The sequence below is a fragment of the Juglans microcarpa x Juglans regia genome, chromosome 6S (genome assembly GCF_004785595.1).
Source record: "Juglans microcarpa x Juglans regia isolate MS1-56 chromosome 6S, Jm3101_v1.0, whole genome shotgun sequence".
Taxonomy (NCBI): domain Eukaryota; kingdom Viridiplantae; phylum Streptophyta; class Magnoliopsida; order Fagales; family Juglandaceae; genus Juglans; species Juglans microcarpa x Juglans regia.
The window spans coordinates 17,072,647-17,087,488 of NC_054605.1; positions in this window are offsets into that span (position 1 = coordinate 17,072,647).

The following is a 14,842-nucleotide window of genomic DNA, read 5'->3' on the forward strand; positions in this document are numbered from 1 at the left end:
TTTGTTCTTAACTAGTCATGTTAAAATCAATAAAATGGATAATGGTCCAAAATATAGGTAAATAATTAGTATCATTTTCTATAAATATATATATATTTTCTTTCTAGTTTCAAACTTATATATATATATATATGCAAACCAATTTATGATCATCTGCCAATTGGAGAGAAATTGATCATGGGTATCATGATTAGGAGAAATGATAGTTGCAATCGTGAGCGTGCAAACGCCGCACAATCACTTTGAAAAAAATGAATAAATACGGGATTTACATGAAAAGAAAATTAATTTTTTAATAGTAGACCCCACTCTTTTTTAAAATGATTACACGACACTTGTGCACTACACAATTGTATGTAGCATTACTCCATGACTAATTATCAAACCATTTTGCTGATCTTTCTCTCTCTCTCTGGTTTCTTGCATTTGCATCAAAACTTTGAATTAATTAGCTGCAAATAATGGATAGATGCAATATAGCCAAAATGAACCAAAAGAAAGTCTTGTGGAAATTAATTAAAGAGATCATGCATGTACATCGTGATCTTACAAATTCGATCAAAACCAAAATCGTACAAATTAGTCACCGGTGCGCGCGGAAGATGATGATGATGATGACGGTCATGACTGATCGACTGCACCGACAACCAACCTGTTTATCCCCATCAAAAGCTGAATAGACAAACATATACATACATATAATTTCTTATCATCAAGGCCAGAAAGTGATTGATGCTTATTGCTTAACATCTGCTTGGAATTAAAGCATAATGGCAGCCAAGTAATCAACCTCCACGTACAGTATTACTACTTGTGGCCATGCATTCTGCAACAGGTGTGGGTCTGACTGCATATATAAAATCGGAAAATCATGTCATGAGATCAGAAAGTTAACTTTATTCTACAAATGCGAAGGATGTCTCAGTTTGCTAATTATAACATTATCTAACTCTTTTGAATTCAGTTTGCTAATTTCTAATTTAGGGAATAGCTAGAGACCGGAGAGTACTACGTCTGTCTTTGCCTGCAGCCTCGTACATCTGGGCCAACACCAAAGCATGCAGAAAAAGAAAAATTAGTAGTAATTGCTTGTATATAGTTAATGAGTATTTTTAGTTAAGATTTGATTTATAAAATTTAAATTATAAATAAAATCATACAATATCAACGACGTTGTACGTATGAGATGTGTCCTTCGTAACTAATTGCAAATAGAATTTTGACCATCTTGAGCTACGAATACAAAATACCAATTTTATTAAGATTGTTAATCAAAAAGTAACTATTTGCGACGAATTTTGGTATTTGTTGGGTTAAAATAGAAGTGAACAAATAAATACAACAGACATGCAGCAATTTTTAAGTCTCTGGGAATACTCAAATGCAAGAATTTAAGCACTTATTACTGCAAATTTCAAACGTCAAGAAAAATCGATTTTCTTGTAGTGAAACAACTAAAATAGATTGTCTTAAACTAAAGCTTGACACACGAGAATGGCTTTTTGTGAAACTATAAAAGATCAAAATTTTCATTTATAAGTTGGTATAGATGACACACTTTCTACATTAGTGTCGTTACATAATTTAATTTTTAAGAGAAATTTAGAATTCTAAATCTTACAAATCGACCAGATCTTGTTACATCAACAATGTTGATCGATATAATTTGTCTCCATGCCAACTACTTACAAGTAGAAGTATTCACTACGAAACACAACGATCATAAAATTGTTACCATGCACTCGAAAAACTATATATACATGTTGGGTATATATATATATATATATATATATATACACCTATGACTTTAACTTATCATGTCATGAGGAAATTTATGAATTAAATGTCATGTCATCATATATATATACTTGGAGGCCAGGCCAGGGTATGTACGTGGGATCACATGATGAATCGAAGGGTGGCATGCAAGATATCATGGTTTATGATTGTCAACATTTAAAAAAAGCAATATTTATTAATACTACATGAAAGCTTTTATTCAAATAATATACCAAATTAATGGCACATCAATTCAAGCTCTAACACTCAAAAAGGGATTGAATGCCTGCCTGCCAATTAGTCTTTAATTAAACTTTGATAAGTACTTGATCTGCTCATATTTAGTAAGAAGCTACCAAATCTTCCACAAAATAGATCTAGCTATTTGATTAATTCATTATCACTTAAAAGGAATGCCTTTTGTCTCAAACTAATTGATTAAAGTTAAATTAGAGTTTACTTTTTTATTTTTTTTGAAAATAACCTCAGAAACTTTTCATTGAAATTATGTGTTACAAAGTATATCATCAAATAGGCATCCCACAATGAAATATGAGACCTCTTCTATCCAAACTTGTTCTTCTCTTATCTCTAAAGCTTTCTTTGCTAAAGTATGAGCTACTATGTCCTTTTTTCTACTAACAAATTGTATAAACCAATCTGTCATATTTCTGAAATGAACCTTGACATCTTCAATGATAGAACTAAAATCTCTGTAAAGCCTCTTCATCACTCTATACAGTCTCAATCACTCCCTTTGCATCACCCTTAAAAACAACATTTTGAATATTGAGTTTTGAGCACAATTCTACTGCTTTCCTCAATGCAAAACTTTCTGCAACTGTTGCATTCACCACATTATTCTTGAGATCACACACAGCCACCAAAACCTCTCCTTCTTCATCCCTTATAATGATTTCAATCCCCATTCTCTTCCTTTGTACATCCAAAGAGGCGTCCCAATTAACCTTAATAAATCCCCTTTTTGGCTTCTCCCAAACCACCAATTGTAGCATTGGATTACTCTGTTGTGCCTCATTTTGCCTTCTTTGGTGGACATGAATATGTGTTTCATGAAACTCTTGCAAAGCTGCCCTTGTAGCAATGAAGGGATTCCTAGGGCATCCCAATCTCTTTTCAAAAATCCATTCATTTCTCTTAAGTCAGACCTTTCTTAGCATCACTGCCACCTCTTCCAACTTGTTCTTGTTGAGTCTGCACTTGAGTTGCTCCCAAAGTTTCAGGAAATCCAAATCTGATCTAGTCCATTTTCATAAACAAGTAGTACTTCTTGGATTTTCCTCCATTCCTCAATATTTGCTCTTCCAATTAAGATGCAATCATCTGCAAAAAGTAATGATTGATACTAATTCCTCCTCGAGCTATTTGCACCCCTCTTGTAAGCTTACTCTTCTCATAATAATCAAGCAAACTACTCAGTCCATCAGCACAAACAATGAACAGATAAGGTGACAAGGGGTCACCTTGTCTCAATCTTCTAGAAGGCTAAAATTTATGGCTAGGTACCCCATTGATCAAAATTGAGTATGAGACAGATTTTACACATTTCCTCACCAAATCTATCCACTGATTATAGAATCCAAGTTTAATCAAAACAACCTCCAAAAAATCTCACTTCACACAATCATAGGCCTTCGACCTGTCTAGCTTCATAGCCATACTTCCTACTTTCCATTTCTTTCTACTTTTCATTGAGTGCAATATCTCATAGGCCACCATGACATTGTCATTAATCAGTCTACTAGGCAGGAAAACACTCTGAGAGGGGGAAATAACCTTAGATAAGACATGTTTGAATCTATTAGAAATTACTTTGGAAACTATTTTATACATTACATTACACAGACTTATAGGTTTGTATTCAGTAACTTTTTTGGGGTTCATAGTTTTTGGGATCAAGGCTAAATAGGTATAGTTAAGGCAGGGATCAATAGGATTACCATTCAAAATATCTAGTGCAGCTCTACTCACTTCTTCAGAAACTACACCCCAATGATTTTGATAGAAGCATGGGCCAAATCCATCTGAATCAGGAGCTTTTAATGGGGCCATTTGTTTCACTGCTTCCTCAACTTCTACTAATGTGAACCTTCTTGACAGCCTTTCCTTCATTTCTATGGTTACCCTCTTACTCATATCCACAAGACACCTTTCAATCTCATCCTCACTTGGATTTGTAGTTTGAAATAGCCTGCCAAAAAACATTCTAAAAGTTTCTTCCACCTTCTTGAAACCAGTAAAATTTTTGTTGCTTTCATCTTCCACTTCTTTAATAAAATTCCTTTTCCTTCTTTGATTGGCACAAGTATGAAAATACTTAGTATTTCTATCTTCATGCTTGTACTAGTTTCTCTTAGCTCGTTGTTTTCACGAAAGATCCTCCTTCTCTAATGCTAGATGCAACTCTTTTGAAACCTTTCTAATTTCCTCCACATTGCTCCCATTTTCCACATCTTGTAAATTCTGTAAGATTTTGTTTTTTTCCTCTACTTACTTGTCATTGATCTGCTTCCTATATTTATTCCATCTCTGAAAAGCTTTCTTGCTATTATTCAATAAACTAGTAACATTAGGTAATTCAGTCCCTCTCCAGGCCTCTTATAAAACCACTTCACATTTCTCTTCTAAAGCCTAACTAGCCTCATATTTGAGTCCTTTTTTTCTTTGCCTTACTTGCAGCCCTGTATATAGATCTTGCATATTAACATGGACTAACAATGGCTTATGATCAGAAGTTCTAGCCACCATCACTTCCACCCAGGCCTCAGTATAAAAGTTCATCCATTGGGGATTCGATACATCTCTATCTAAATTAGAGTTTACTTGATACAATTGTTTGAAATTCCTCACACGTACGGAAATATTAATTTAGATCGAGCAATTAATTTTAATTTTATTTGACCAACCCGACAATATATATTAATTAACCCTAATATGATCATCAACTTAGCAGGCATTCTTGTTTGGTCTAAAAACAATATCGAAACTTCATAACTTTTTCAATAATTAAGGGATTTGGACCTTTGGTACTGATTGGTTATTCCCAGGTCAAAATTGCATGTATTCAAAGTCAAAACACAAACCTCTCTAAAATCTCTATTTTTTTTGTCAATAATTATTTGGTTTAAAAAATACTTATATGAAAGCAAAGGGATAAACTGATGTGATTGTATTACGTTAAGATTATAAACTTTTTTATTATAAAATAGAATTAAAATCTCGCATTAAATTATGTAAATTTATATATTTTTATAAAATCCTTTTAATAAACAGTCAGATTTTTAACGGTCGTGATATGTTTGTTAGAATTCTTGTGGTCTTGATTGATGAAATGGCCAATGGAGCCTATACATTTCCATCAATTGATCTCGGTCCCACGTTCGTGCATGGGTATCTTTCTACACAAACTGCATGCCCTGATATATATCATTATCATACCTAATCATGATGCTTTCTCCCTTGCTTCTCCAAGAATTCTGGTTGGCGCTATAATTTATAATTGCACACGTGTAGAGCATCCAATGGCTTGACTCGATCAATCATCATGTTCCCAACTTGACAAAAAAGTAAAAGCATTACAAGGTTGGAGTAATATTTGTACGAAAGCATCACAAGAATTAAACGTGTGTGCGGCTACCAAATTGAAAGCTTATCCTCCTCGATCAACCGCATGCAGCCTTTCAGTCAACGAATCCTCTTCGAACAGAACCTTAATTTCCTAGTCGTTTTTCATTGGTTTCTTTCCTGTAAAGCTAGGAGAAGAACTACTGCGCGCATTGGCTACCTCACCTATCTCTTGTATATTAGTGTTCAGCACTTTTTTATTAGCTTTATTTCCCACGTGATCCCTAGCTAAAGACCATGCTTCGATCCCCCACCCCCCTCCTCGATCTCTTCTTCTTACATGAGCAACAGCAAAATTTATCTTCCAAACTCCCGGAGAAGGCTTCCAGCAATTCTCCATCCGGCAAAGATTTAAACCAATGCAAGGAGGACATTAGGCCCTGAAGTAAATACAAAAGAATCAACAGGCTAGCGGCCGGGGAGTTTTTCCGATCAATTCTAGGAACCGCCGGGAAGAGGATGAACAAGTGTTTAACAGACTCCTCGGCCGAAAACAGATACATAGAGCGCGCCAATATTGTGTGCAGGAGATATCTACGTACAATTTTATATTAAAAAAAAATTACAAACTAATGTAATTTTAGGCCTAATTTGGATACATGAGAATATATCACTATTATTAATTTTTTTTATTATTATTTTTATTATTATATAATTACTTTTTTATTATTATTCATAAAATATAACAGAAATTAGTGCTCAAACACAATTTTAATATTATAAAATAAATCTAATATTACAAAGCAACCAGTACAGAATAATAGGTGTGAAATTGCCGGCAATCAGAAGCCGGCACCGAGTGGGACCCACCAAAAATGCAGCCCCCCTACCCTACCTACATATTGATTTGTCCAAGAAAAGAAATGCATGCGAATACAAATTGGGTGGGGCGGTGGGAGGTGGGGTTTGTGCCTTGTGGGGGTCGGCTCGTGATCCCCGCCGCAATAATAATAAAAAAAACGATTAACAAAATAAAACACAAAAGCATGCATGGGCTGCGTATGCTTTATCCCCCAACCAAGTAAGGAATCCGACCTCAGCCGTCGGATGAAAGATCGCACGGATTTTAAAAACCATACCTAAGGGGCTAAGCCGATGGCGTCACGGGGCCTGGCTTTCTCCTACCATCTCTCTCGCTAGTGAATGCGTGACACGTCAGCAAACATTTATTTATTAGCAACTTTGGACGACTTCTGTCAACCCGGGAGTCAAAATCGTGTGAATTGATGGGATTAATAAAATTATATTTTTCAGCCGGCGTGTATAAACTAATAATCGCTCATATAATACAATTTAATTTTTTTTAATAAATAATTTTAAATCTTACCAATCAAATTTTATACACTACTTATAAATAAAATTATTATAAGATTAATTAAGATCAATTTTTATAGAAAGCGTAATCAGTTAGGTTACTTTAATCTATCAATTCATCTCATCTCATTTCATATCATCATTACAATTTTCACATAAAATACAATAAACAATTCAATTTTTTCAAATCCTAAAATAATAATAATATTAAAAAAAAATATTTTAATAATATTTTATTTAACTTTTAACTTCATCTCAACTCACTATCCAAACCTAACCTAAATTTTAATTGCGGGACCCACTAAAATCTCAGTTATAAACTTGCAATGCTCCCACTATGCCTTTGTCGTCTCTGTAAAGTATATAGATGTTCAATTGTATTCACACACTCTCTGTCTCCATATATTTTATTTCGAGAGGTCTTCTTTATAATATATTATGCTTAATTTCGAAGAATAACTTTAAGGAAAAAATGGGTATGCTTTATAAGTATGATAGGTGGAGTTTCATATTAGATAGTAATTTAATTAATTTTTTTTTTTTCTAAGGATCATATCGGTATTAATAAAAGGTTACAATATAAAGGGTCGCTCTGAAGAGACTATGCCAAAATTCCCAAGTGGACTTGCTTGGTTGGGCCTAAGGGCCTCGGCCAAGACTTCCCAATGGCCTGCAACCGCACATTTATATGTAAGTACCAAGTACCTCTGGGCCTATTTGGTTTGTATATACCTCTGGGTGCCAATGCCTTGGTTCATTTCATGGTTTGCATCATTTCAGGGTGCGTTTGGTTACGAACTCATCTCAACTAATCTCAACTCATCATTACAATTTTTTTAAATTCCAACACAAAATATAATAAATAATTCAACTTTTTCAAATTTTAAAATAACAATAATATTAAAAAATAATATTCTAACAATATTTTTTCATCACAACTCAATTCAACTCAACTCACTTTAACATTCAAACACACCAGTGTCCCTCGTGGTAGTGGAGTTGAGGGCAACCAGCATCATGTGCGTGCGTGCGTGCTACAGTTGCTACTGTCCCAATCTGGTCCCTCCCCCAAGTAATGGGCCCCCAAAGCTCTCAAGAAAAACACTCTCACATGGTCCTGTACAGCCATGGCCCATATTACACGAGTCTAGTCTAGTCGTAATAGTCTTCATCGAGGAAAATGAAATGTTTTTTCCCCTCCACAAAGTTATCGTCTGCGTTTCAACCTGTCAATTACGGCGCACCACCTTCTGGACAAATGACTAGTATTCATAGTTTTCAGTTCAAAGCTGTGCTACTTTGAATAACCCCTCCTCCACGCCCACCCATCCCCGTCGTCATTTTCATCCACCCAATCATCTTACCCTTAACGTCATCGGTTTATATTTCTTTCGACCGCCAACGAAAAGAGGTTTCGATTTTATTACATCTTATCTTAATATATTTAAATACTATAAATACAAATACCTTCTAATTTTAATTTTTTATTTAATTATTATATAATCATTACAACTTTTTCAAATTTATAAACAAAACACAAAAATTAATTTAACTTTTTCAAATTTCAAAATAAAAATAATATAAAAAAATTATATTATGATAATATTTTTTATTCATCTTTTTCTCTCTCATTTTCTAAAACTCTATAAAAACATTTCGATTCAAATCATTTTATTACTGTTCATAGATCATCTCATCTCATCTTATTATTTAAACTAGACCTAGAAGAGAAATGTTTTAATGATAAAGATATTTCACAAAAGTAATATCACAAAGTGGTGTGATTTAATATAGAATATTAAATTATAAAATTATTTTTATTATAAAATAAATCTAACGTACATAAAATCATGTCAAACAAATATATCTCTTTTTATATAGGAGTTATATGTCTTTTAAGAATTTATATACATTAGTATTTGGGTCAGTGGCCATCTTTGACCAACGATGGTGCTCATAAAATATGAGTAAAATCTTTAATGTCTCTCTTATTGTTTAATCTCTCCCTATTGCTCATGATGGCCGCTTGGCGAAGGTCTCGAAAAGTTTGGTTTATTGATGGTCACGGAATTTGAGCTTATCCTTTCTTAATGAAAAAGCCAAAATAAACATTGGGAAATGCTAGATATTGTATTCTTGCGCGTAGCAACGCATGATGCATGCCATGCTCGTGAGGCAAACTAAACATTTTTGTGGCGCATTATAATATATAATATTGGAGAGTTGATCCATTGAACCCAACTTTTCTTTAATATATATATATATATATATATATATATATATATATAAACATTAAAAATGCATTGACCACAAAAAAAAATTCATACAAGTAAACTCACAAATTAATTAGTGATACGTTAGATTATAAAGTTTCTTTTATTGTAAAGTAAATTTTATGTTATTTTGTAAGTTTACCAATTTAATGATAGGATAAATTCTATCATTTTAGTCATTTAATTCTATACAAACTTATCAACTTAGTCACCTAATTCGAGCTAAACTTTTACATCTATAATCTTTCCCTTTGACGGATTGGTGACAAAGTCAACTTGAGGAATGTATTGCATCTACAGTCTATTTCTTTGGTGGATTGGTGACAAAACTAACTTAATGAATGTAGAGTGTATCTGAGACAAAAACAACCAGCAGACCAAGATCTCGTGAAGAAAATCTTAATACGGGAATGAAAAGAAATGACATAGAACACTTTTGGAAATTAGTCTCAACAAAATCAAATGTTAGACGTAATCTAAATCTACTAAAATAGTGTTCTAGTCATCATCAATAATCATGTTCAGTACTTAGTTCCCCCATCAATATTTTGCTACTCCCAGCAAATATATAGTTCTACCCCTCAATATTTGGCTGCTCCCCCCACAATCTCTCCATTTTTTTCAGTAATACACTTACTTAACTTACTCATTTAACTTTCCCTCAGCGAGTTCAACGCCCTCTCAGCTTGTTCAAATCCCCCTTAACAACACATTTAAATATCTCCTTTTTTATCACTAATCTGACAAGACTCATAAGATAATAAATATCATTTATGTGAGTCGAGATGAAGACACTAAGAGAGACATGATGAACAACTCTCATGCGTCTCAATTTTTCAGAGATTAAATGCACCTGATGCATGAGCATGAATGCAAGTAAAATATAACAAAATGAATGAAGTAGCTTGGTTGAGACATAAAAACAAATACTTGATGGGCATTAGTTAAAACCAACATGAATAATCCCATAATCTATCAAAAATTATCCTCAATACATGCATAATATAGATTCATATAATCATGTGTGTAAATGTTTACTCAACTCAACTAAAATAAACAACCCAATCTCCATAAATATGCGCCAAACCCTAGATTTTGAAAAGCATAGGAATTTGATTGGGATAGAAACCTTACCGTGATGAAGAAATGTAGATTAGAAGTATTTGTTCTGTGTGTTTAATCATGAGAAACACGAAACCTATAAGTGTAAAGTGGGATATAGCTAAGCCTTAAGAATGGAGAGTGTCGTGTATCTGGGTGAGTTCCCGTAAGTGAAAAGGAAATAATATCGAGGGAAAGGTCTGGACGTTACTTGTGTGGGGATAAAACACTTAAGTCACTAGGAGTCATGCACGTGCTTTGTGCCTTCCTGTTGGGGCTTAAAAACAAAACAGAGATTCACCATTGGACTTATGCGAATAAAACAGAAACCGAGTCCTTAACTTCAACTTTAGAATCACAAATGGCCAACATTGACTCATACCTCACTATTAAATATATTTAATATTCTCGTATTTATATAAAACCACATGAAAAAAGATAATATTTTAATTTTTTTTATATATAATAACAATGAGGCAAGTAACATGTCCAAATGCATTTTAGTCCAAATATAGCGTCATTCATAAAACAAATTCAATAGAGTACACTCTCTTATTTTCAATAATTATTATGGATGTTTGCACCTTATAAGATCATCACTGTCAAAATTTATGTGAGTGTGTGAGTGAGCAAACTTATATAGAGCAGTAACTTTTCATTTCTTTTTCTCTTCAATATATTTTTGATAATATTATTTATGAGTATTTTCTTCTTATAGAAGCTCCCAAGAAATTGTCACTCACCTCAAAAATCAAACTTTATACTAGGGTTTAGATACATGAGTATCTCTTCCAAACACTATTTTGCACAACCTTTTTTCATGTCTATTTTTGTTGCTCATCTTTTTCCATAATAAATTGAGCCATGTTTCTTTCTATAAGGATTTAAGGGATAGATCTGTGCATGATGTTTGTCTTTTTCTGTAATGATATAATACTAACTTTTTTCAATATGGATAAACTATTTATGTTTGGTAATGGAAGATCTTTTTATTATTGTACTAGGTTCAACTAATATTAGTCAATTCAAGGTATGAACTCCCTCTATGGTGAGCATCTCAATAATAAACATGAAACTTAATTATAAGGTCCATACACATAAGTTTCTCATAGTGCTTTGTAAATGAACTTTGTCAAGATGACCCAAATGGTTAGTATGTACAAAGTGAACTGCACAATGTAGAGAGATGCATAAGTTCATTTTTTTTTTTTTTTAATGAAAACATATATGCTCAAAACTTTGACATATCAAGCATGCACTTCCCAAAAAAATTATAAACAAACCAGAAAATTTTTTATATTATTTTCCTGTTATAAACTGAAAACATAAACATAAATTAAAAACAGAAAAAATAAAATGCATGTCCTAGACTAAAATGAAATGCAAGGAATGAAATAACATGCAAGTAGTCCTATCAATTAATGTGACACATCTTCTTTGACCACCCATTTTGCTTTAAATTTGGCATATTCTTTTCATCAACATCACTTTATATGATATTTTATTTATTGTAAAAGTAAAATTCTGCTAGTTCACCAAGTTTTAGAGTTATGAATGTGATTTGTTGACTTATCTCATCAACTTGATTTTCTAAAATCTTTCTTACTTTTTAACTTTCTTTCACTTCCATTTTTCTTCACTTTATTTAAGTTAAAGCAATATAGCCTTATATGGACAAGAATACCACAATGATGATAAGTAGGAATAAACTTACCTTTGGACTTACCTTAATTTGGTTTATTTGTCATTGATCTATTGTGTGAGGCTCTTGGAACATGAGTTTTAGACACAACTTTCTTAAGAGCTTCTTCATCTCGACTTCCTTTAATAAAAATGATACATTTTGATGAAATGATAGCGGATGATGAGACTTTAGGTTCCATACCTTAAGAAGTCATGTACCCCAAATCCGTGTGATCACAACTAGATTTTTGACAACTTAACATCTCATATAATTTCTAAGTAGCAGTTTTTGGTTGGCACTCTTGAGAACTCTTCAATTTTTTGTTTAGTGCATTCTTTTGAGCCTTCAATCTTGATATCTCAATTTCAGAATTTTTCAGTGCCTCGGAAATGTTATTCTTTTTATTCTCCACAGATGTGAGTTTATTGTACAACTCCTTGTTGAGTTTTTTCAACTTGACCAATTCTTTACATAAATCATTATAATATTTATGTACACTCAATTCATAGTCAGCATCAACAATAGCTATATCTGAGTCACTATCATCAAATTCACTTTTAGATTTTGTATGCACACTATCAAAAAAATCATTAAAAACAGTAGAGAAAAATCATAAAAGAATTTTCATCATCAGATGATGAACTTGAATTTTCAGATTCTGAATTGTCACCTAGTGTGATATTTAATGTTTTTCCTTTATATAACCATAACTTGAATTGTCATCAAAGATGAACTTAAAGTTTGGACATTCAGTTCTTATATGACCATAACTTGAGTATTTATAGCACTCCACTTTATATTTTTGCTCAGATTTTTCTATATTCTATTTTTCAGAATATTTTCTCTTTACAGGAAATTCCTTACCTTGTTTTTGCTTTCCATTAGCTTTCTTGTTAAACAAAAAATTTCTGATTTTCCTTACAATGAGATCTATATCCTCATCGTTCAAACTTTCTTTATTAGAAAAATCATCTTGATCATCATTTACTGTTTTTAAAGCAACAAACTTACATTTCCTTGCTTGAGGAAGAGATGACTCATATGTTTGTAAGGAGCCGACCAATTCTTCAACTTTAATAACATCTAAATCCTTGTTTTCTTCAACGACAGTCACCTTTGGGCAAAATCTTTCAGATAGAGATCTTAGGATCTTTCTCATAACTCTTGAATCCTCCACCTTCTCACCGAGATTAAACCTAGAATTCAAAACATCGTTAAGTTTAGTATAAAAATCATTAAAACTTTCATTTTCTAGCATCTTAATCTCTTCAAATTTTGAGGTTAGCAACTGTAATTTTAAATTTTTTACAATTTTTATTCCATCATGTGTAACATTCCAAGATATATCATGTTTCTTTAGCAATCTCACACATTGAGATTTTTTTAAATTCATCGGGAGATACAGTCATGAAGAAAACATTAAATCCTTTGATGTTCCAATTAAAGTTGGTGATCTCATCTCTTGTCCAAGCATCAATAGTTGTCTTGGGTTTAGTCTACTCTCGCTTAACTGTACACCACACATCATCCAAAGTTTTGAGGAAAGCCCTTATACGAACTTTCCAATATGCATAGTTTTTCCCATCAAAGTGTGGCAGGACATATAGAGACATAGTCAACAGAGGAATGGATCATATTCGAATAAGTGAACCACGCTCTGATGCCAATTGAAATTACCCAAGTACCCTTGTGTATTTATATAGCGAAAATATCTACTAATTCACTTCCAAATTTGTTAGATCTTAATCTTGCAATTATTTAATAAAATGAAAATATAAAATAAATAAATAAATTATATGACATAACGATTAGTATCGACGGAAAACCCTTTAAAGAACTCTTTAAAGGTAAAACCTAACGGGGCAGCCAAACCTAGAAAAATCAATTTTATTATTGGAAAATCAATTACAAGTAAAGCTTAATTACAAAACTTTTGTCAATTGACACTTTTACTTGACCAAAAAAATGATCCATTTATCTTTTATCGCAGTAGCAGCCATAATTTTTGATGATCTTCAAACATTGACTTTTCTCTTGGAACTCCAGTAGCTGAAACTCGACCAATTAATTCTCTAACATGGAGCACGATCATACTTTTTGAGAGAAATAATATGAAAAATTATCTAAGAAATTTTCTCACCAAAATATGAACTAGAAAGTGATCTAGAAAATATCTAAATTTGAATGTCTACCGATTCTAACTAATAGAATCCTTTAAATAAACAGTCGAAAAGTAGTTTTAGTTTCAATATGACTCTGTTGACAGGGCGAGTCTATTGCGAAGACGTCTCTTGATAAATGCTGACATCCACGATAACTCTTCACTGCAGTAACAGATTTTAGATCAGCCTCTTCTTTAGATAAGTACAGATTCCTTGATACTCGATTTCTCTGCTTATAACTTATCTAAACAACCTCTATTACCACTTAAATAAACTTAATATTGTAATAGATAAAGTCAATAAATAATTTATATTCATCCAAAATTACCAATTTCATGATCTGATAAATTCTATCATTTTAGTTACTTAATCCTATATAAATTTATCAATTTAATCACTTAGTCTTAGCCAAGTTTTTATATTTACAATCTCTCATTTTGACATATTGGTGATAAAAACAACTTAAAAAATATTTTGCATCTACAATATATAATTCCATGTTGAAATTTCAAACCATCGGTTTCCTTTGCTTGGTCGTGTACTCGTGTCTGGGCCCATTGGCTAAAGAATGATCATAAATAACAATGAAAAGTTCAAAGTCAAACTCGTTGCTTGACACGTAGGAACGTATTTCCCATTAGATTTCGCCCGTAAAAGTCGTCCTTTCCGGTCAACGAAAGAGACGAAAGAAGGGACGTCTACAGCTTCTGTTATATTTACAAGAGTTGGCGTGTAATATATTATTTTCGAGAAGCACTTTATCAAAATAAATTTCATAAAATTTAAAATTTAAAATTTAAAATTGATTTGAAATTATAAAATTATTTTTATTATAAAATATATATTATATATTATATAAAATATTTAAAGAAACTAAGATATTA